A 21,996-nucleotide genomic window follows, 5' to 3' on the forward strand; every position below is an offset into this window, starting at 1 on the left:
TACAACATCCAGAGAGGATGAAGGACTGGTTGGGTGAGGTTGGAACTAGGATACATACTGACTCTGTACAGTTACAATACAGAAGGCTTGGGGAGAGTGAGAGGCTCATTTCTTTCATCCTCAGATAAATGCAAGCTTTTCTTAGAGGACAAAAGGCCTCCTGCAAAGAGACAGGAGCTCATGCAGCCCAGGCTTACATGGTAGGAGTTCAGCTGTGGCCTGCAACATGATAAGTACCAACACAAGCTCACTAGCTTGCTTTGAAGTTTGTAAGCCCTGGCGAGAAGGCAGCACCAACAGACTTCTACACAAGGCTGAGGGGCTTTGCAGAGAGCAGGTGGCAGACTGACAGGACCACGAGGTGTCCTGAAGAGGCTACAGTGGCCCAGCAATGCACACATTCTGTGCTCACAGGACAGATGTTGTATGACCCACTGAATCCTGACACTCTGGCTAATATAACCTTCAAGCCTCAATGCCTGAGCTTCCCAAGTATCTGTTGGTCTCTGACATATTTCTCTCAGCCACTCCTTCCAAATATTTCCTCTGGATTCCCAGGCCAGGCTACCCTTGTATTTCCTATCTACATCATACATAACTGTGACATAAATGATAATTTTTTGAGTTTTTGGAGGACCTACACAATTTTGAGCGTAGGTCACAGTTTTGGCAAGGGAGTTAACTGCAATGTCTTTGCTTTGGGAACCTATCACACCTTACAACCTAGATTCTTTAAACATATCTCAGCTTGCCTTGAACATGTTGCTCCTTCCCCCAAAAGCTTTGTCACTGCAAACCCTTAAAACATTCAGAAATAAGATAATTCACTCAAGCACTCTTTAATATATTTATTCAAGCTATATTATCCATTCTAGAAACTAATATCTGTTCCAACTTCTCCCATATCTACCTCCAGCTCAGAACCTGCAATGTATAAAATTCATTCTTTGATACAAAAGAATGCTTACAAAGCTTACAAGCTCAGGATTGAGTGATTACTTCTAAAATGTAACAGTGAAGACAAAATGGAGGAGACAAAACTGATAAAAATAACAACTCCACTAAAATTGGACCTGCCAATAGCCAGATTTTGTGCCATAGAGATGATGTGCAACCACTGCAGTCTGCAGGACTGTGTGGGCCACTATCTAAATGGTAACATTTCAGTAACATTTCCCTAAGTCTCATTTCTTCTGTTTTGAAGTATCTAGCAAAGGATTAACTAATGAAATTACAAATACTTAAGTCTGACTTTTTAAAAATGCACCAAAGATTGCTGCCTTTCTCCAATCTTTGTCCAATTTAATGAACTCTCCAATTCTCTCACTAACTTCCTTTAATTCGCTTTTTCAGTTTCAATATACTGGACATAGTATTGACCAGGTAAACTTGGCTTACATTACCCAGGAAAGCACTGTTGAAACTACATTATTAAACATTTAGGAAGAACTAAATTTAAAAACACCAAACAAAACCACATAACTTTGGCTAAGATTTTCTTGTGGCAGAATCTTGTACACAACTCCCTGCAGTTCCAATACTTTCTCTCCATATGGCAAAACAACACATTTTTTTCTAGACACTATATTGAAAACACTGTTGCTCGCCTAAGCAGATTTTATCCTCCTGGCCTGCAGAATCCTTCTTCTGTTGGCTTCTATGGGTTTTCCTTATTTACAGACAGAAATCAAAGTAAATGCATTATTCTGCATTTATGCATTATGTTTCAGAACAATACTTGACAACAGCAATACTTTTACAATACTTGACAACAGCAACTATATCTGCCAGTCCTGGGATCACTTTCATATTGAGATATTTCATCTGAAGTTTTTTTAAGTCCCCACATAACATGCTATCAAGTGCTGATATTACATCTAAGGCTATGTTTGCCCTGGTGCAGAACAGGCTCAGGATCTGAGACTCAACACACTGCTGCCAGAGACTGGCTCCAGCTTGGTTTACCATGCTCACGGGAATGCGTCACGGAGCATCTCCTATCCTCAGTCTCTGCCAGTTGGATGATTTATTAAAGCATGACAACACTTCTGCACCCTGAAGCAGAAATTAGTTCTGCTTAAGGAAATTATAACCAGTTCAGCACCATAATGAAGGCTGCAAAACAGCTGTAGAGGACCTCACACCTTAATGGGTATTAAAGAGTCCACTCGTTAAGAAGACTGTATAAATACCCCAAACTGGATTAAAAGCTTTCTCAAAACTTACACCGTTTCAAGCAAAGCCAAAAATAAGCAGAAAAAAACCCTCCACACCCCTAACAGAAGTGAGGTTTGTAGAGTCAGTACTCAGAGACCTGCTTGTTTTCAATTCAGGATTAATGCTTGAACAGTAATGATTGAATATTCATTTCTTCATATGTACAGACAACAGATTTAGGCACAGATGCACACACATGCAAATGGGATATAGAAATTCCTGACTGTGCCACCAGAAAAGATTTGGTTTCATTCTGTCAGCCAAGCTGGTTGTGAGCAATCTTCTCACAGCTTGCTCAGAATTATTTATGAGTTGCTTAGTTTAGAGACCTGGCCAGGATTCAGGCCTTCACTATGCACAGGAAATCTCAGCCTTTGGCATTATGGCCCATCCTTTGTAAGCAAGATTCTGTCCTTCCAGCAGCTCTTCAGGCTACTCAGTGTTTTTGGCAAGAAACCCACTGTGTTCCTTTCTTTCAACTGTAGTTTTCATAAAGGCTGGGCCAGAATTCTCTCTTCCAAATCACTAACAGCATAAAACCTCTCTGCTGCAGTTTTTTGTACCACAAAAGATACAGGTTTGCTTGTGAGACCATTTTCAACAAATCACGATGTGATTACAATTGGGATCCAGTCCAAAAGTGCTAGAATACCATACTTTCATCTCCAGGTTTCCTGGTTCCAAACTCTCTTTCTACTCTAGTTCCCTTTTCCAATCTGTTAGCCCTTTTCTGGTGTAAGCAGCCTTTATGCAATCAACTACTTACACCTGTACTAGAAACTAATGGTAGTGTACTAAATACCAATAAAACATTAATGCATTTTTTCACTGATTACAGAAAAAAAGATCTCTATGAAATCCAGACCCATACAGAATGGATGTGAGTATCAGCTCTTACAAGAAAGGAGAGAACTGGCTTCTGTTTCCATTTCAAAAGGATTTGAAGAGAATTCCAAGGACTGAAGTTGTAGAAAAGTTCAGACCCCAGAACACCAGTCTCTGAGGATCTCATAGTTACAGAGAACTATAGGACAAACAGCAAGTCTGTACTAAAAGAATGAGACATCAGGCTTACATTTCATTGGAAGCCTTCTTCCAATAGCACAGCTGGGCACTTGCTTGATACCAATTCCTGCGTGGCAGGCAACAATACCAATTCATGAAGTGCACTGGTGTTCTCCATATATCACTCACTAAGCAGGCACTTCAGAAATACTTGGAAAGTGTCTACATCCCATAGAAAGCAGTGCAAACTAGGTTTAAATTATTGTGTAAACGAAACTTCAGCCTTCATGAAGAATATTCCTCTGTTTAACCCTGCTTTTGTGAGAACTTCAGTTTGTGAGAACTGATAGGATCACAGCAGAAATCAGCGTGTCTGGAGGTCTAGCAAACTGAGAAAAATATTACTTTCCTACTAAACAAAGGAAACAAGCTGACAACAAAATTACTTTGCATCCTTTTCTGTAAAGGCTGGAGCTAAGGAGGAACAAGAGCCGTTGCTGGCAATAAGGGAACCCAGTGCATTTATAAATCAGTGCTCCCACCTTGCCATAGAACACAAGACAACCTTGGGCAGTAGTTTCTTTCCCGCAGGGCATTCAGATGGTATGACAAGTCTAGGAACTTTTCAGTACAAATCCTTGGTGGGCACCAGCTGCTAGAAAGTAGTTGGCATAGTAACTAATGATTTTGTCTAGTGTGGCAGCTCCCAGCATCCTGCTGACTTATGTTCAGGCACTCAGAAAAACACAGAACATTTTCTTTGGCACACTGTGTGCTTCTTCCATCCCTAACAATAGGTCCTAGATTGGGGCTGGCTACAGAGCAATGATAAACAGAGTGGGATGAAGCCCAGGACGCTGGGGTCCTGGCTGGGATGCAGGAGTTTTGGGCCTCTCACTTGCCTCAAGGCCTTTCTTTGTCTTTCTTCCTTTTTCCTTCTCCTCAGCTTCAAAAGCAATAATTAAAAACTGAAAAACAGAACGACAAGTCTTTGAGAATGGTTTGTTCCTGGCCTCTGCTGTTATCAGGAGTGTCTATGAAAGAGTGACTTTGGTGCAGTTTAGTCAGCAAGAGTCTACATTTTAGCAAGGACTGTAGCTCTGTTTGCTGGAACATGCAAGCCTGTAAAAACCTCCTGCTTGTAACATAGCATGACCTGTGTTACAAAGGTAAAGAAAAACAGTTTCACAAAACACCACCGGGGAACAAAGCAGTTTGAATATTTCTGTAAGAGCTAAGCCTGGGATTTTGGAGATCTGAGGCACTGGGAGCTGTCCAGAACTCCCCATGGTACAGGTACTTGGGAGACAGGGAAGGGGCAGGAAGCAGCTGACCTGTACAAAATGAGGATGCCATCACCTGACCTGCAATCTACTTCTGCACTCTTCAAAAGAGGCTAAGGAAAAGGTGCTGAAGTTATTGAGAAGCTTGTTAAGGCTGCATTGGCACAAGAAACGTGCAGAACTGCATTTTGGGTTCAAATCCAGTGCAAAGTACAGTCTCCCATAGTAGGCATGGTGCAGAGATGCAGGAGAGTTTCTGTCACAGACCATCAGTCAAACTTTCCTCTATTATTGACGAGGCATCATGAAATAGTTTCAGCCTTAGTTCTTCAGCTCCCCCTTTTCCCAGTAGCTCAAGCTACTTTTACTTACAGAAGGGGCTCTTACCATCAGTATATTTTTGACATGAGAAAATAGAAGATGTATAATATCCATGTGCAAAACCTTAGGACTGAGTTGGTTTAGGCAAAAAACAGGAAAAGTTTTGTGCATTTAACTGCAATTTCCAAATCCATTCACAGGTTAACTCTAAGAGCTACCAGAGGCACAGTTCAAGCATTCCAGAACATTTTAATACACATAACATCTAGCAAATGGCAAGAGTCCCCCTCTTCTATTCTCGCAATTCCCACTTTCAGCTGAGAGAACTGATATTGTTGTAAGAATTTTACTCAGAAACAAACAGGTGAGTAAAGGCATCTAGCTTATCTCCTTGTGGTCAACAGTGGCTGTAGGAGTCCATGTCTCACACTCAGCTGCACGCTCCACAAGCAGGTATGCATTCAGCATCCAGAATTTCCCCCAACATTCCCAATTAAATTCAAATTTTCACTGTTTTATTATATGACATTCCTCGTATTTCAGGACTAAGCCTTCACTACTAGGACTATGCCTCCTTTGAGCTCAGCCAGCCTTGGCACACTCAGCTCTCTTCTTTTTCCTCAACTCAATCCCTTCTGGCCTTGATTGCACATTGTTTTTCCGTGAACTTTTTCCACTTTATTATTCCAGATGTGCATGCACAATAGCTATACATGGAAAGACCACTGCCTTCTCATTCCTTCACTTTTTTCTACAACTACTATCAAAGTCCACAGGCTTCCTTCTTTTCTAGTATATGTTGCTGGATAATTTATTTCCTGCTCCCTAGCTTCTGAAAATTATTCTTGCTGTTTCCTCGCCATTGACAAACCTGGGTTTTGGAATATCAGTATTTTCTTATAACAAAGGCAATGGAGATTGGGAATTAAGTGCTTTTTACATCCTAAGTCTCCATATACAGGAAAGATCATGAGTGTTAAGTGTCTAACCTGTTAGGTTAGAAATGAGGTGCATCAAAACAGCCTTCTGGTAGTCTAGGAGGGGAGGGCAGAATGAGATTATGGAGCACTGGAAAACCTCTTCAGGAAAGGCCTAACCTATCTCAGCTCCTGCATTTAGCTGGCGTTATCAATCAGAAGCCCTAAACATGCCAGTCTCAGCAAATTGAATAAAATCTTTAACCTTCAGTGGAGACAATTTTTGTTAGGCCCCTAGTAGCATATATTTGGTTTTGTGCTGTTACAAAATACTGTCAGTCTCTCTGATCTGGGGAATACTTGGCAGATAAACAAACAACATTTTTGTTTTTCCTTCTCTTTACACACAGCAGCTCTGAAATTCAGAGAGCAGAAAGGCTCAATCAAGAAAGGCTGAATCAGCTGACTACAAAGCTCAGTATCTTCATCCCATTGGGGCTCATCAGGTCATTGGAAAGGTAACGAAGGTAACTGAGCATATCTCCTCCAAGTGATACAGACTAACAAAATCACAAGCCTTTTTGCTCTCAATTACTGCAAACAGGGTTGAGCTTTACTGAGTGGAAGGCTCTTCTGGCTTCGTGTTTCTTGCATGCATTTCCACACCTGCAAACACAAAGCCTGCAAAAATATTTTAACAGCAAGGCATATATACAGTAAGACTAAAATAGAAACCTGGTATCATTTTGCTACCATAAAGAAGTTTTGGAGGGATTACCTGCTTAACTCTGACATGCAACTGCCTGAACTGTGTTGTGTGGTCCCGCACACCGTACTCCCAATTTTAAAGTATTAATTAAGGAAGTTCAGACAAAGCAGGGCGGACCCAGTTAATTTACTTCACTGTACTGTCTGGATCTGCCTTTATGAAGGTAAGTCATTCAGACTGAAAACGTGTTAAGTGCCATCTTAAATGTGATCACTTATCCTAGCCCAGGCAGAGTTACTGGTGTGAATATACACACTTCACAGAATCCAAAGTACCAGAAAATTAGATGCAGTATTGCACCACTTAGAGATGGGAAAGGTACTCTTCACTGAGGAGGTTCCCCACTGTAGAAGGCTAGCATGAATTAAGCAGACCAACTTGATGAAGAGGAGTTGCAGCAACATTCTTCTACTTTTTCTCTTTCACTATAGACAAGGTGATACAAAACCAAACTGGAAAAGACTTACAGGCTCTATTTATTCCTAGACAAAGTCTTTTGTGCTTTATGCAAGCAAATTTAGCATTTAATGGATTTAGTGGATAGCAGAAGTAGCACACAAGGATGAAAATAATAAGTGGGCACTGTTATCTGTCTAGAATATGCTTTTGACTGAATTAAAGTCACTAATCTCTCCTGAAAACCCATACTCCTTACCTTTCTCTAGAGAGGGAGGGGTTAAGTCAGGACCACTAAACTAGCCCTGCACCCCGTAATGCCTTTGAAAAGCCGCTCATAGAGTTTACAGGGAAAGAGTGAGACTTGCTGCTGTCCCAGCCAACATTTGGTTCCTATTACAGTGAATAAATCTCCCCCTCCTCCTTTTCTTTTCTTACCCTCTTTTTATATTAAAAGTCCATCAAACACATTTTTTCCCTTTCATATTTTCCATTAAGCTTCCTCCTGCGTAAGCTTTCCCGGAGTGCCGTGCTCTTTGCTATACGTGCTCAAGCAGCAGCTGCAAGGTCCCAACGAGTAAGAAAAGGGGGAATGAAGAAAGCAGCTCAGTCTCCTCTTTAAATATCAAGAGACAAGTGAAAAGTTACGATTGGGCTAAACTGGTGAGATCTACAGCACTTGAGAAGAATAAACAAACAAACAACAGGCTGTTGAGTTTTGCAGGGCTAGGATTCATGAGATGGGGGAAGAGTACTCAAAGCCCTGCCCAGAGCTAAATGCTCCTGCCACCATCAGTATCCCAAAAGACATAGCACAGGATTATGTTACACTAGAGGGCCTTAAGAATTCCTTAGGGATGTCCTGTCCAGATATCAATCCACTTGAGGCCCAAAGAAATGTTTAGTGCCATATGACCACTATTGTAGAGACATCTCATGCACTTTACTTTGGCTATTTTGCTCTTCTAAATATTAAACACCTAGTATACTGAAACCTCTAAAGAGCACATCAAGCCTCTAGATTTCACAAAATTTGCACTGAAATTAATTAAAGCAACTAACTTGGCTTGACATCCAGTACAACTACCACCTTGTTATGTGGTAGATGAAGACTCTTATGAGTGTGTCTTAGAGAAGATTTGATAAATATGGCAGCTTAGATGGTCTGTCTATGCAGATAACACAGCTGAAGTATACAGTTAACTGACATCATGACTGTACATTTCAAGAGTTATAGCCAGATAAGAGAACTTCACAAAAGAAGCAATAACTCTACATTTATAATCTATATACCTAAAGGGAAGACTAGAATCTGTTCTGTCCTTCCTGAGCAAACATCTACAAATTCATCTAATCAGGGATTATGGAAATTGTCACCTGAAAGCCAGCTGGCCACAGTTATCTTAACATAAACATTCCAGGTAAAAAGAGGTAGAGAAACAGCATGGCACCAGTAAGATGCATCAGCTTGCTACCATTCAGTAACACAACTGAAGCTGTGTAATATCTAGCTACTGAAATAAAGTAAAAGAAGACAAAAGATACAAAATGAGAACTGAAGGTCACTTCTCTGGGCCCTTGCTGTGAAGCTTGTGGTTAATAGTCTCTTGTTTCTAAATAATTCCCCAAGCACTGATACAAGGGCAAAGCAAAGGTCCTAAAGAGACTTCTACCCTTAAACAACTGAATTTTATCAACGTACATCCAAAGTAACGAAGCTGAGTTAGCCTCCCAATAAAAGATAGATCGCAGTCCCCTAAGCTTGACAATACTCACATGCTGGCCAAAGTGGTGCCTCTAGCATCCTTATCTGCCCAGTGTCAGAAACTCAATTCCATATGTATACACAGTTTCTGCTTTCCTTACCCTTCAAGGGGATTTCTCTAAGGTAACAAGGCATAACATAAAATAGACTGTATCTGAGAGTGATCCCACCTGTTAAACTGAATTTTTTTCCACCTCAGGCTCATTTTGCAGTTCATTTATGCTGGAGCTAAGGGAGAATTCTTTTACTTCCACCTCTTGTACAAAGATCAACTCACCTGCCCTGGCTCCCGGAACATTTAACAATGGACTAGAGGAGGAAGTGACTATGTCTGTGACAGCACACATTTCCTAAAATCTGTAACAAAGTCATGTAAAATATAATCAGGGGATGTTGGTGGAATATGCTCAGATACACAGAGAGAATCTAGCATGGGTTGTTATCTATTGAAGAAGCTGGCCCAGTGACTGTATATGCTGCATAGGCAAGACCATCCTATTCCACACATTGCAGAAAATCAAAAAATATAAGAAAAAATGCTACTTACACAAAGACCACAGATGAATCCTATCATGATATAGACATTCACCCATCCTAAGAGCAGCATGGCATACTGACACAAAAGCAATACTATCGGTGTGGAGCTGGTTGTTTTACAGTTTTGTTTGTTTTGGTATTTTTTTAAATCACTGCAAGCCTCGTTGAAGGCCACAAAGAACTGGATTTGTATTGTAAAAAGTAAGTGCTATTTTCCCCCTCACTCCATCCAACATCCTTAGAGAAAACAGAAGATACTTTATAAAAGTGCTTATTATTTCAACCAAGGTAGCACAAATTCCTAGCAATAATTTTCTCATGCTAAAAATGACAGAAGTTTTCCAGGTCTGTTGTAAGAATCCCCAAGAGACATCCTACTTGGAGGAAACTACTTTCAGAGAAGAGAAAATATGTTGTGTTTTGTTGACAGGTAAAATGCAGCCGAAGAAAATACTTCAGAACAGAATAGCAGGTTCAATTTTCATTTAGATGTTATTGATTTTTAATATGGGAAGAGAAAAAAATTAAAAATTCTATAGCCAGCGCTAGAACAAAGATGAAAAGCAATGGTGACATTTCCTTCCCAAAAATTTCTATACATCTGTCCCACTTTATTGCCTGGGTGATGACATAGCAGAATTGTATTATAAAGAACTGCAAGAAAATACTAGAAAGGCTTGTATTTATTTATACAGCCTTACCTGGAAAAACAATACTGCAGGGCAAGAATCTCCCCATTTTTTTGTCCTCCAGAGATAAATACCACAGCAGTGTATTGCCTTGCCAAAAGAGACCATTCCAGTTTACCACAATTTTGGCCTCTCTGTTTCAAACTATACAGAATACAGTCCTCCTTCCACTCCTACTATTGGAATCTATCTGCCTCTTCAGCCTGAAACAGAGCTTGGCCTCCAGCATTTCCAGTAAACTAATATTTCAACAAGCAAAATCAGAGAGGCGTTCACATTACCACAAAGAAGTTCAATATTAATAGAATAAATTGAGTTACAGCATCTTATTTCTGGAAATGAAGAGTAAAGTGAGTAAAGGGGAAATTCCCAGCGAACTGCCTTCAGCAGATATAGCAGAGTGTTGTCTGTTCCTGCTTTAACAGAGGTTTTATATGAAGCCTTGGTTTAGCCACCACATTTCTCTGTCTCCCTCAATCCTTATTGGAAAGATGATCCAGTCCCTCTAGACAAAGCAAGGAATTCTGGTGCACCATGCATGTAAATCTCTACCTATTTTATGCGGCCATTACAGAGCAAAAGACTAAAATTACTACCATTATTTTGGAAGATGTGAGGAAGAAGCAATTAGAAAGAAATTTATTTCACTTCAGCTTTCTTTGCCTTACTCTAACAGGCCCAATTAAGTCCAAGGTGCTCACTGGCATGAGACACAACAAGGCACTGTAACTCAAAGTGTAAAATATAACAAAGCAACACTGTTGGTAAAGCCCCCGCTCTTGGTTTATTTTATTTTCTTCTCTCCATACCAGCAGTGTAAAGAAGAAAACAATGCCTGAAGGCTGGGGCCACAAGTGCTGCACAGGGCTCAGGCACTATATCTAGCAGCTGCTAAAACAGAACATCAAAGTCTCAGCTCCCTTTGAAAACCCATCAGGCAAGAACTACTCCTCCCATTCAGCTTCTTTAGGAGCTGGTATCCGTAACCACTTCAGTGTGTTTGGCAATTCTACAACCACTTCCAAAACAGGTGGTGCAGTGGAAAATCATGGGAGAGCCCCAAATAATTCAGTTATCTCCTTTTCCCCAAAAGGCAGCAACACACGTGCTGAACAAGAAGGCCAGCTGACAGAAAACAATTAAACATTGTGAACAGGAAATTTGCAATTAAATCTCAAACTACACAAAAGGCTCAGGCTTATCTTGGTAAACTGGGTCAACAAAATCTTTCTCCAGGAAACTGATACATCTGATGACAGACAAAGTCTGTCATTAGAGGAAGATGAGTAAAAGGACGTTAAGATAATTATATTGTATAATACCAAGAGATGAGCCAGCACATTTTAAAATGCAGTTCCCAGACTTGTCCAGTATTCATTGAAAGATCCCTCTCTGTCAGAGCCTGTCTGCAGAAGATGTTCAAGTTGCACAAAACTTACTTGATCATCCACTGCCTAAAGTATTTTTATGAGATTTCTGTCTCTACCTACAACTGTAAGATAGGAGGTAGAGCCTGCAAGCAGTAGTTTTGTTCACAACACTCAGGAAAAAGCTTTTAAATTATCTCCATTTGACCAGGCACCTGTGTTTGTGATGTTTTCTCCTCCAGCATGGACAGAGAAGTCTATGATGCTGTTGTGCCAGTTCTGCTGGTCATCCCAACTGCATACTATATCCATCTTTTCTATCTGGGGTTTGAGAATAGGCATCTAGGAATGGTGCTGTTTCCTTAGAGATACAATTTTGCTGGATTCATTAATGACAGATTTTGGGTAAGCCTTTCAATTTATAGGTCTTTTTGGACTGTATATGGGGCTTGAATATTTCTACTGACTCCAAAAGCCAAGAGTAGGTATCTTCAGAGGAAGTGCAATAGCTTTCATTTGTGGAATTTGTGGTTAAACAAGAAAAAAGTTATGCAATCCTATATTCCATTCCAACCCAATCCCTTTTTCTAGAGCCAAAATGAAATTGTTTCCTACAAGTACAGAGAAAATTGTATAATTAGTCAGAAGCTCCCAGACTCAGGAACACAGATGGGAACCATGGAATCTCCACCCCAGGAATTCCACCAAGTGATTGCATGTAATTCTGAGCATGAACACAAAGATGCAGACGTTAATTCCTTAAAAGGGCAGACTAAAACACCCCGGCCACTCGTGGAACAATGTCCTTTCAACCTCCCTCTTATCATAGATAAGACACATCAAGCAAGGAAAACAACAACAGTGTCCATCAAGAAATCTCCATTATATGTTGCTTCTTTATACTCGATGCCTTTCTTGATGTTTCAGCAAATGTTCTAAACAGTGCAGACTCCAAGGCCAGGACTGGTACATTTCAGAGAAAATTCATCTGCAGTCAGGCAAATAAGAGTCCAAACAAGGCCTCCAGAAGGCTTAAGGTGAACACAGAAACGCTTGCAAAGAGGTTAACCTTCCTGTTGAGTACTGTGTTTAAGGCTCTAGAGTTGGAGCATAAGACCATAAGCAAGCCCTCATATAAAGTGTTAGAAAAAACCTGAAGGAGTAATCAGTACCTGATTGTGCTACCAGACAATAATACACCATGAACACCAGAGTGAGATTTTGACAAACAATACACAAACAACTATGCCTTGAGAAGCAACAAGCATAACAATTCACAATTCATAGTGTTACATGATACCAGGAGTTTAGATAATTTCAGAGAGAAACATGCAAACAGCAAAATACCCAGCACCACCAGTTTTCCCTTTCACAGAAAAGCTTCTCAGTAACATCTACACACATATTCAGGATTTGCAATGCTTTAGAGAACACAGAATGTTAGCATTTTTTTTTTTCTTTTTAGAAAATACTAATAGAAAAGAACCTCTGCACTACATGAACCACAGTCTGTCCCCTACACCACAAAACAACCTAGAAATTGATGTATATATTTTGTTCTCTTTATAGTGGAGGATACTTTCATATCTAAATCATTCACATTATTCAGCAGCAGGAAAGTGGGATTTTGGAAACAAATGAAAGTACCGCTCTGACCTTTGAAAAAAGCAAAATCAGTTATGCAAACAATGTCCTGAACAGAAAAACAAAATATTTAAATGACTAAAGATGGATTGGATCCAAGTTTGTTTAAATATACCAGAACAGTCCAACTATTAAAACTGAGTTTTCAAAATTATTTTACTTAATACTTTTAATTGTATTATATGGGCTTACTTATAGAAACTAAAATAAAAATTTAAGATATTTGTGAACTTTGATAAGAGAGAAGTTATTATTCCCATTGATTTTTTAGCAAAACAAATTCCGCATTAAAACACAGCTCCTCCTTGAGGATTTTCAGCTTTGAAAAATAAGAAATTGCCAATATGCAAAATCAAACTCTATGAAAAACAGGTGTTCCAAAAAACCTTAATTGGCAACCTTTGTTGGAATTGCTCCTAAGGGATAAGTCTAAGCTTCCTTGAATTTCTGGTAAGGAATTTTGAAAACAGAAGCCTAGGGGATCACTGATAGTAGAAATCTAAATCTCACTCTCCTGGAGAATATCCTGGAGATATTATACACAGTTCCTTATTGGTAAGGGATGTGCTCATCAAAGCACTGAATCCTAAGAATACCTAGGTCAATGAAGAATCACTTTTGGGGCTGAATTTTTGTGCCTGTGCTTCAATCTCTCACATATACTGCTTGATTTATTGATTTATTCACAAAAGATGAGATTCTGTTCTCATTGTCATGTTGACTGCCTGAATCAGAAAGCCTTTAATTGTTGCTTAAATTATGATCCATCCAAAGATATTTACAGAGAGGACAGAATCTTTAGCATCATGAGACTGCCAAAGAATCACACCCAAGTGTCTAGTGGAGCTGAGATCAGGAATTTATTGAACAGAACATTCTTTTTAACAAGTTATTTCACACTATTTCTAACACCACAGCTTGAGAAGTTTCAGGAAATTGTAACGGGAAGCATAAGTCAATCCACTAAGAAGTACATTGTCTTTAATAAGTAATGAAAAATTCTCATTTGAAATTCAGAATTTGACTGTGAAAATTTTTTCTGAAGTACCAGTAAAAAGAAACAAAATTCCTAAACTTACTCAATTTCAAGTCTCTGCAACTTATCAAAATGCTAGATGAAGATAAGCTGACACCTCTTTACCCACCAGCATCTTTATCCCAATATCAAAAAAGAAACAGATGGTCCAGACTTGAGATTTCCTCCTCCTTTTTAGATAGTCTACCAAACATGAACATTTGCTCAGCTGAATTTCGAGAAAACTCAAATTCCAGCACTGAACACATTCATGGCCCAACTTGGGTACATTCTTCACAGAGAAGATTGTAATTTTTTTTTTCAGCAAGCAAATAAAGAAATCTTTATGCATACAAAACATTTAAACCAAAAAAGTCACAGCCCTTCTGCTTTAAAGGATGAATCCTGCCCAGGCAAAGTATCCTTTACAGACAGCTGCCAATAGCAGCACTGCCAGATCTTCTTTGACTAACTTTTCAGTCAAGTCCCATGTGCCAGAGAGCAGAAAGATAGAAAGGGGAGTGGAAGACATGTACTGAGCCAGACACAATCTGAAATTCAAGCAAAGAAGCCAAGTAACACAGAATCACAGAACAGCCTGAGCTGGAAAGGACCCACAAGAATCATTGACATCCAACTCCTGGCTGTGCATGGGACACCCCAAGAGTAACACTGTGTGCCCAAGAGTATTGTTCAAACAATCTGGCAGGCTCCCACTTCCCTGGAGAGCCTGTTCACATGCCCAACCATCCAGCAGAGCTCTCTTAGTTTTAAATTCCTTTCACTAAAGGTTGTTGTCTCAGTGCCAGTTTCAAATAGATTTGAATCAGCCAGGCTGACCTGGCATCTCCCCACCTGGTTTGCTGTGAACAGTTCTTGGATAAGAAATATTCATAAAAATGCCATGTGTGCAATAGGAGGGTGTCTGGAAACTGGTATCTTTTAGCACTATCTAGCTTTTTTTGCACTCTCCCCTGCCTTTTCTTTTTTTAAGAATATATCTTTCAACTACTGTTACAGAATTAAATCCTAAAAATAAGTGCTGTAATAAAGGATTCTTGACATTTCCATCCTCACACCGCACAGTCCAGCCCTAACAGAGCATTTAAAAATTCTTGTAATTGGCACTGGTTTTGGACAATCCAGTAACAAGCTTTTTTGAGTGAGCTTTCTTGCTCATTACCAACCAAAGTTCTCTCATACAGAGCATTTTGGTCAAACTACTCAATGGCTGACAGAATTCAGTGATAGGTAGACACTAAAAAAGCACTAGTAACCAAAAATGTTACTCATTATTACAAGTCACACTACTCCCTACACAAAAAGTTGGTGCTCCACATTGGAGTTCCAGTCGCTGCATCTTCTTCAGATTATAAAACATACCTACCCCTAGGAACTACTGAACATGATCACCAAGCAAAGCTGTCACCACATACATAGGGGAACTGAAATAATCCTGACTTTTTTACATTTCTCCCTCCCCCTTTTTCAAAAGATATTCTTGTTAAATACTGGATCCCTGCATAGTTCACAAACAGCTGCTGCTTGATACCTGCAGTTCAGAGCAACCCTAGAGAATAAGAGACTGACACAGAGCCAACAGCATGCAATTTGCAAACTCTGGGTCAGCCACAAAACTTTACCAACCACAAAGTTAGGAGAAATTAGGTGAAAGCAGATCTTTTCTGTAAAGGCCAACTAACATTTTCAGGGACAGGAAAGGGGTTTCTTCGTGCTTTTGCAGGGATTTCCATTTATATGACAGTACAAAACACCAGAAATAAGACTGTTCATCCTGAGGAAGCCAAGCATGACCTTGGTCTGGATGGAAAATATGAATGTGCATTGCTGGTGGAAAGTTGAGTGTATGATGGAAGATAGCTCCAAAACAAAGCCTAGTAGGAACGAAAACCCTTTGGCCCCTTTTGCTACCTCCTGCTCTGGCATTTGTGCTTGGTCACTGAAACCCTTAACTCAACTGAGCTTGATTCCAGGCTCTCTGGCTGCTGACTACGTAGGGTTGTCCAGGGACTGGCCCACAGAAGGGCTGCCTTCTGGAAGTCTTTCTACATGGAACTCAGATCACACCCTACTCCAGCATTGGACAGGCCTACTGAGATAGAAATATAACCCTCATTCAATTTCTCTTCCTCAGCTGTACAACACCAATGTCCTCAACACAGCTGTTCAAGACCTTTGCTCTCATGAGTAACCCAACTTCCCTTCTCACTACCCACTACACCTCAATTTACTTGAAGTGAAAAGGCACAGGGCAGACTTGGAAATCTCCAAAACATTCACAATGAGTTCAACTTCAGGGCAGTCCCTGGACAGTGTGAGGCAAATGAAGGAAAAGTCACTAACCCTATCTTGTCTTTCATAAGCCTGGCTTACAAAGGGGATTTCTATTTCTACAAAGCAGCAGTTTGTATTTCTGATAGGGAGGATACAGAACATGCAGCTCCAAGATTTCAGAGTGCCTCACTGTAACACACAGGAATAGCACAGTTCAAAGATGGGACCATTCAATCCCTCTGTTCTTAGGCCAGATGGACCTGCCCTAAGATCAATGCCAGAAAGGACATTCTTCTGGGAAACTTCCCAATGCCCTTCTCAGCTGCACAACTGTGAACCAATTCCAACAGCTATGGCATGGTAGGACAGCTTTCATTTATATTTCACTACGTGCAAGGCAAATCAATGGATAAAATTTGAGATCCTTGTGTGAGGAAGAGTCACAGATGGATAAAAATATTGTTAAAAGAATTAGGAAAGGGGGAAAACCAGACATTCGTGGGATTCCCTGACAGCTCTGTGCAGAAGGAAGGGTTGGGCTGGAAAAAACAGGGCCTCAGGTTCCTGCCAAGCTGTCTGAGGCCAGACCTTTCCAAATAGCTCAAAGAAACAGCCAAGGCTCCCTTGTAACCCTTTCAGAACTCCTTTAGAGAGGAGGGCTGCTGTAGCCAGAGCCACTCCTACAGAGCACCAGAATATAGGGTCCCCTCATTCCTACAAGAATGTAAGGAGCAGAGTAGATGTACCCCATGAGAACGACAGGCACATTAACCCTCTGAAAACCACTCTGGAAAACAACTACTTTACCAGTGAATGGGAGGTTTAAACAAATGCAGAGGAAAATGTGCTGGTCACTTTGCAACATGAAATATCTAGTACTGATACAGTGTATTTCAAAGACCTCTGAGATCAGGGATAACTGGTGGAACATTACTAGTTAAGCAGTGCAAAACTCTAGAAGATTTCAACTTCTTCCATACTGAATTAGGTGTTTAACAGAACAGAAAAGATCCAGCAACTTCCACCACAGCCAACAAAATCCACCAGTGCAGGAAAAGAAGGAATGGGGAAAAGAAAAAAAAACTCCTGAAAAAATGAATTACTTATACCTGTTGCTCAGTTCAACGTTTACTGTAATAATCAAAGAAAAGCAACTGCATATTAATAAAAAACTCAGCGTTTAGCATGGTCAGAAACCAACAAGATATTCCTATACCTAAGCTGATATTAAAGAAATAAAAGATACTAAAGAAATTAAAGATACTAGTGTTATTTGCATGAAACTAGTGTTTTATCCCTTCTTGATGTACTGTTTTCATTTCTTGTCATCTCTGTAAAGATAGCCAGACAATTATTAGAGGGCCAGGAAGATTTCCATTTAGAATTTCAAAAGAATGGAACTGTTTAGTTTAGGAGAGACAAACAAGAAGGGAGATGATAGAAAGATAGAGAATAAATAAGGCAGAAAATAAATCAAGCATTTCTGTTTGCCTTCATGTGATCTTGTTATAGGTACACAGAATTTTGGCAAAATTTGGGAAAAAAACTAAAAAAGGAAACTTTTGCATAATATGCACCACCCATGGAACCCATTGCTACAATTCAATGGGACTACATTTTTTGCAGAAGGTAAAATATGATTAATGATAATATCCATACTAGGCTATGCAGAACCAAGTATTGCAAGAACTACATGCCAGCTGTTATCAGTTAGAGGGCAAAATCTATCTTCCCCTCAGAAAGGGAATTTCCCTGCTGCCCATCAGACCATTTTTCATACTGATGACAGTGAAGATAGTAGCTCTGAAGCAGAGGATGGGAGAATTTAAGAGATTAGCAGCCCAGTCTAGGATAGCAAATCTTGTGTTTACATCAGGGTAAGGTCAGTTTGTGGAGGAAACTGAAAAGAGGAAACCCAAAATCATTATGTTGTATTGGTTTGGGAGAAAGTAGAAGACCCCTATCACTCCCCTCCACCTATCAACATGGGCTGCTTGCTCTCCGTAGTTTGCTGTAGGGAATAGTAAGAAAGATCCTCTTATCTCCTCTGCAAGTCACACAGTCAAAAAGAAGCTTGGTCCCCCTCACATTTTGAGAGTTATTGTCAGAAAATGTAGTTGTCCAAGGCCAGCAGGCAAAGGCAATGTAGCGGCTGTGGCCCCCGTGCTCACCAGCTCCAGCAATGCTTCCCACAAGCAGCTGAGCAGGGAGGCCGCGCTCGCGCAGCTTCACTGGTGCCCTGCTCTGCCCTGCTGTGAGGCCTCAGTTTTGCTCCAGCTCCCAGCACTGGCTCCTACGGTCTCCCTGCACACAGCACAAACCTCCTCTGCCTCTGGAAAGGGTCCTGTGATTAATCTCACTTATTACCTCGGCAAAGTAACAGCGCGGCGGCTGCCGGCCAAGTCCGACTCAACAGCGTCTGGGGAGCCGAGGCTGCGGGGCCAGGCCTCAGACTGTCTGGGCAAGTCACGAGCTTTCCGCCTTCCCTCTCCTGCAGCCTCCACACAGACAGAGCCAAGGCCTAGCTGTGGGAAGCAGGGATCCTTGAGGACTGTGCCAATCCATGGTGCTGAGGCCCAGAGCGATTTCCAAGCAGGATGGAGAGCAATTGGCCCTGACAACACAAGTTTCCTTAGTGTGACCAATATATATATATAGAAAAAAAAATACAAGGTGAGCCATGTATTTCTGAAGTTTAAGTCAGCCAATTCATTCCCACATTTAACAAGTTGTCACTGGTGACCCTGGGAGATACGCATGGAAGGAAAAAAAAAAAACAACTAAAGGTAAGAGGTTGTTAAGGCAGAAAATACAGGCACAAATATGCACTGAGGCACAGGGAGAAGAACGTGCACAAAATGGAAACAGGTTGACTTGTAAAAATGTAGAGCTACCCAGGTAATAGTTCTGTTTTTCACCTGCCCTCCTCAAACCTCCTCTGAGCAGGAAGTAATAAACCCCAAATTCAGGGCTCTCAGAAATGCTGCCTCTCTCATGAACCACAGGTAGAATCAGCATGACAGAGCTGCTGAGGCAATGCAGACAGAGATGACAGAAAAATCACTGAACCCATCCTCAATTACTTCTCTACCTCAGAGAAATTGAATTAATTCAGGCATTAAGGTAAAGAGAAAAGAGAAGAGAACAAGCACTGTAGGGAACAAGGAACAGACATGTGGCTATGCTAGCAGAGGGCTGGACTCAGGGCTGCTGGCTGCTGCTGCTCTGGCATTTCTGTAGTGCTTAGCCAGGGCAGTGTTAAGGTCACCGTAGTTTGCTCAGGCTGAACTGAGGACCTACTGTGTAACCAATCCTCAGTGCTTGCTGCTTTCTCCCTTCATTTCCTCCAGAGGCATCAGCACAGCAGAGCCTCCAAATCACCTTACACCTAGATGCTGTGCAAACAAATAGGCTCTGAACGCTTGGCAAATGCAGCACTGGAGAGCAGTCAGGTAGCCTCCACTTTGCAAGAAACTGCAGGGAGCTTGAAAAAACAATTTGGAAGAGAATGAAGTTACCATCAAACCAGAACTATAAGCTAACACTCATGTAACATAGAGAAGATATTTATTATTATAAAAACTTGGTGTTAGCCACCAACATCCCAGTAAATTCTCTTGTTTTTACTTCTACCTGCAAGCTGATACATAGTTAACTTTCTCCCACAGACCCAACTGCAACACCCATGCTGCTTCTGCCATGCTAAGCCCACCCTAGTCTAGCTCAAGTGTCTTGCAAAAAAGCAAGACTGTCCCATCAAGTGCTCCCCCTTCTATCCTTGTAAGAATCACTACACTGTCTATTTCAGTCTCCCTTTTCTCATTGCTCTTCAGAGCTTATCTAGTCAGGGTCCAAGCAGGATTTTTTATTTCATATTCCACAGCTCCAAAATTTAAAATAAAAACTGAGGAAACAAAGCCACTCTCACCTTCCCTTTGTGTCAAACACAGCCAGCTGCCCCTCTGACACAAAGGACTGAGAACAGTGAATCACAATTAGCTGCTGATTGCTGTCTGGGGTCTTTCTGACAAAACTCAAAAGATTCAATGAAACTACAAAAGCCAAATCCACCAGCTCAGAGAAAACCCTCAAAAGAGACCTGGATTCTTCCTCATAAGTCCAAAGGTTATATACTTGGTGTGATCAGAGCATCTGAAACCTAGAACACACAGTACATGTACCCCTGGCAGTAAAAGAAATCAGCATGAAGCAGTAGTAGGCACTAGGTGGGGAATCAGGATATAAAGTATCCACTACCCAGCCAAGGCTAAGGAAGACTAGCAATTAAAAGCAAAGTCCTGACTTGGGAGACTATTTTCATCAGCTGGGGTGTGCAAATGAGCAGAGTGTACAACCATTTGGCTGTAGAATTTTTGGAGTATAAATGGATAAATATTTCCTAATACAGCAGGCACAGGAAGCTCTTAAAGTAGTACTGGATTTCCTGCACTGGCATTGTTGATCTGTACATGAGCAGTAAATATATGCAATGCAACCCAGAAGCATCTGAGATGATAAATGCCTAGACAGCTTCTTCTGGTTTTCCATGCTATTCTATACTTCTAGACAAGGAAAAATAAAAACAAAAATACCCAAAGCAGAGATTGTTTGGGAACCTGGACATACAGCAGGTATGTGCACACAGCCTGTGAGGCCCTGAGAGCTGTTGCTATTACTGAGAGTGATAGCAGAGTAAATTAAACTTAAAACCCTCTTAGATCAGAAAATTCAAAAAGCATGTGTTTATATAAATTTAAACCAGATAAGACAAGTCTATCAACAAAACATTTCTTGATGAACCTGAGCAGCTTGGCAAAAATTATGAGCTAAGAAGTATTTCAGACATGTCAAGCAAGGAAAAGAGGAGAATCCCTTCTCTCTGACTGCAGTAGCCCTTCACAGGCTCTCTAATATAAATCTGACTGCCATTCTACCCTCTGACTGATGACAAGGAAGCTTGCCTACCTGCCCTAACTAAATTAGATAAGTCTGTAAGAAAATCCAAGGAAAAAATATGCTGAGCAGTTTAGAAGTGTGAGGTCAGTCTTCAGGTTTGAGATAGATGTTATGAACGAGCAGGAAGCTAATGAAACAGATCTGAGAACACACTGACCATTCCACTGCTTAATTCTTGCCAATTTACTGCCCCATGAGATGAACATGAGCAAGGATGGCTGCTGCTGAATACAAGTTGCCCATTGAAAACACAGAAATCTGCACCAGCTAGAAGGAAATCTTTCTTGCTAGTTTTGGTCCAGGTCTTAGAGATTTAGTGACCCACAAAGCCCAAGTAATTATTGGAGATGAAATCCACTGTCTTTTTCAAAAAGCAAGTGGCACAGCAGCTGCAAATTCCAGTGCCAGAAACCTCTATTAACCTCCACCTACTGTCCTCACAGCTATTCGCTAACAGGTACTTCAAAGCTAGTTTATGTTCTGTTTCAACAAGTTTTATTCTGTTAAACACCTGATTTTTTACATTTTCTATGAAACCAAGACTGCTTTCAGGAAAATAATTTCTCAAGAGCAGCTATAGTATAGTCTTGGCTTCAGTAGACTCACCGTTTCACTGGATGAGGAATCACTTTTATGGTTGTGGTCCTTGGATTACATTACTAAAATTGTGATAAAAATTACATATGGCAATCCTTAATAACTCTACTACAAATTACATCACATGTAATCACATGTAATGCCTTTACAGCACAACGTGAAGGAGTGACAATCCTGCCTGATGGACTGATTGAGAAGCTGAGACAGAACCGAGACATGGCAC

General features: G+C 40.7%; 1 protein-coding gene across 2 annotated transcripts in view; it reads right to left on the bottom strand.

Moving 5' to 3' along the window:
• Positions 1-21,996, bottom strand: part of TTLL5 (tubulin tyrosine ligase like 5) — a 123,452-nt gene that overhangs the window by 25,214 nt on the left and 76,242 nt on the right. The window lies entirely within an intron of this gene.

The sequence above is a fragment of the Passer domesticus genome, chromosome 6 (assembly GCF_036417665.1).
Source record: "Passer domesticus isolate bPasDom1 chromosome 6, bPasDom1.hap1, whole genome shotgun sequence".
Lineage (NCBI taxonomy): Eukaryota > Metazoa > Chordata > Aves > Passeriformes > Passeridae > Passer > Passer domesticus.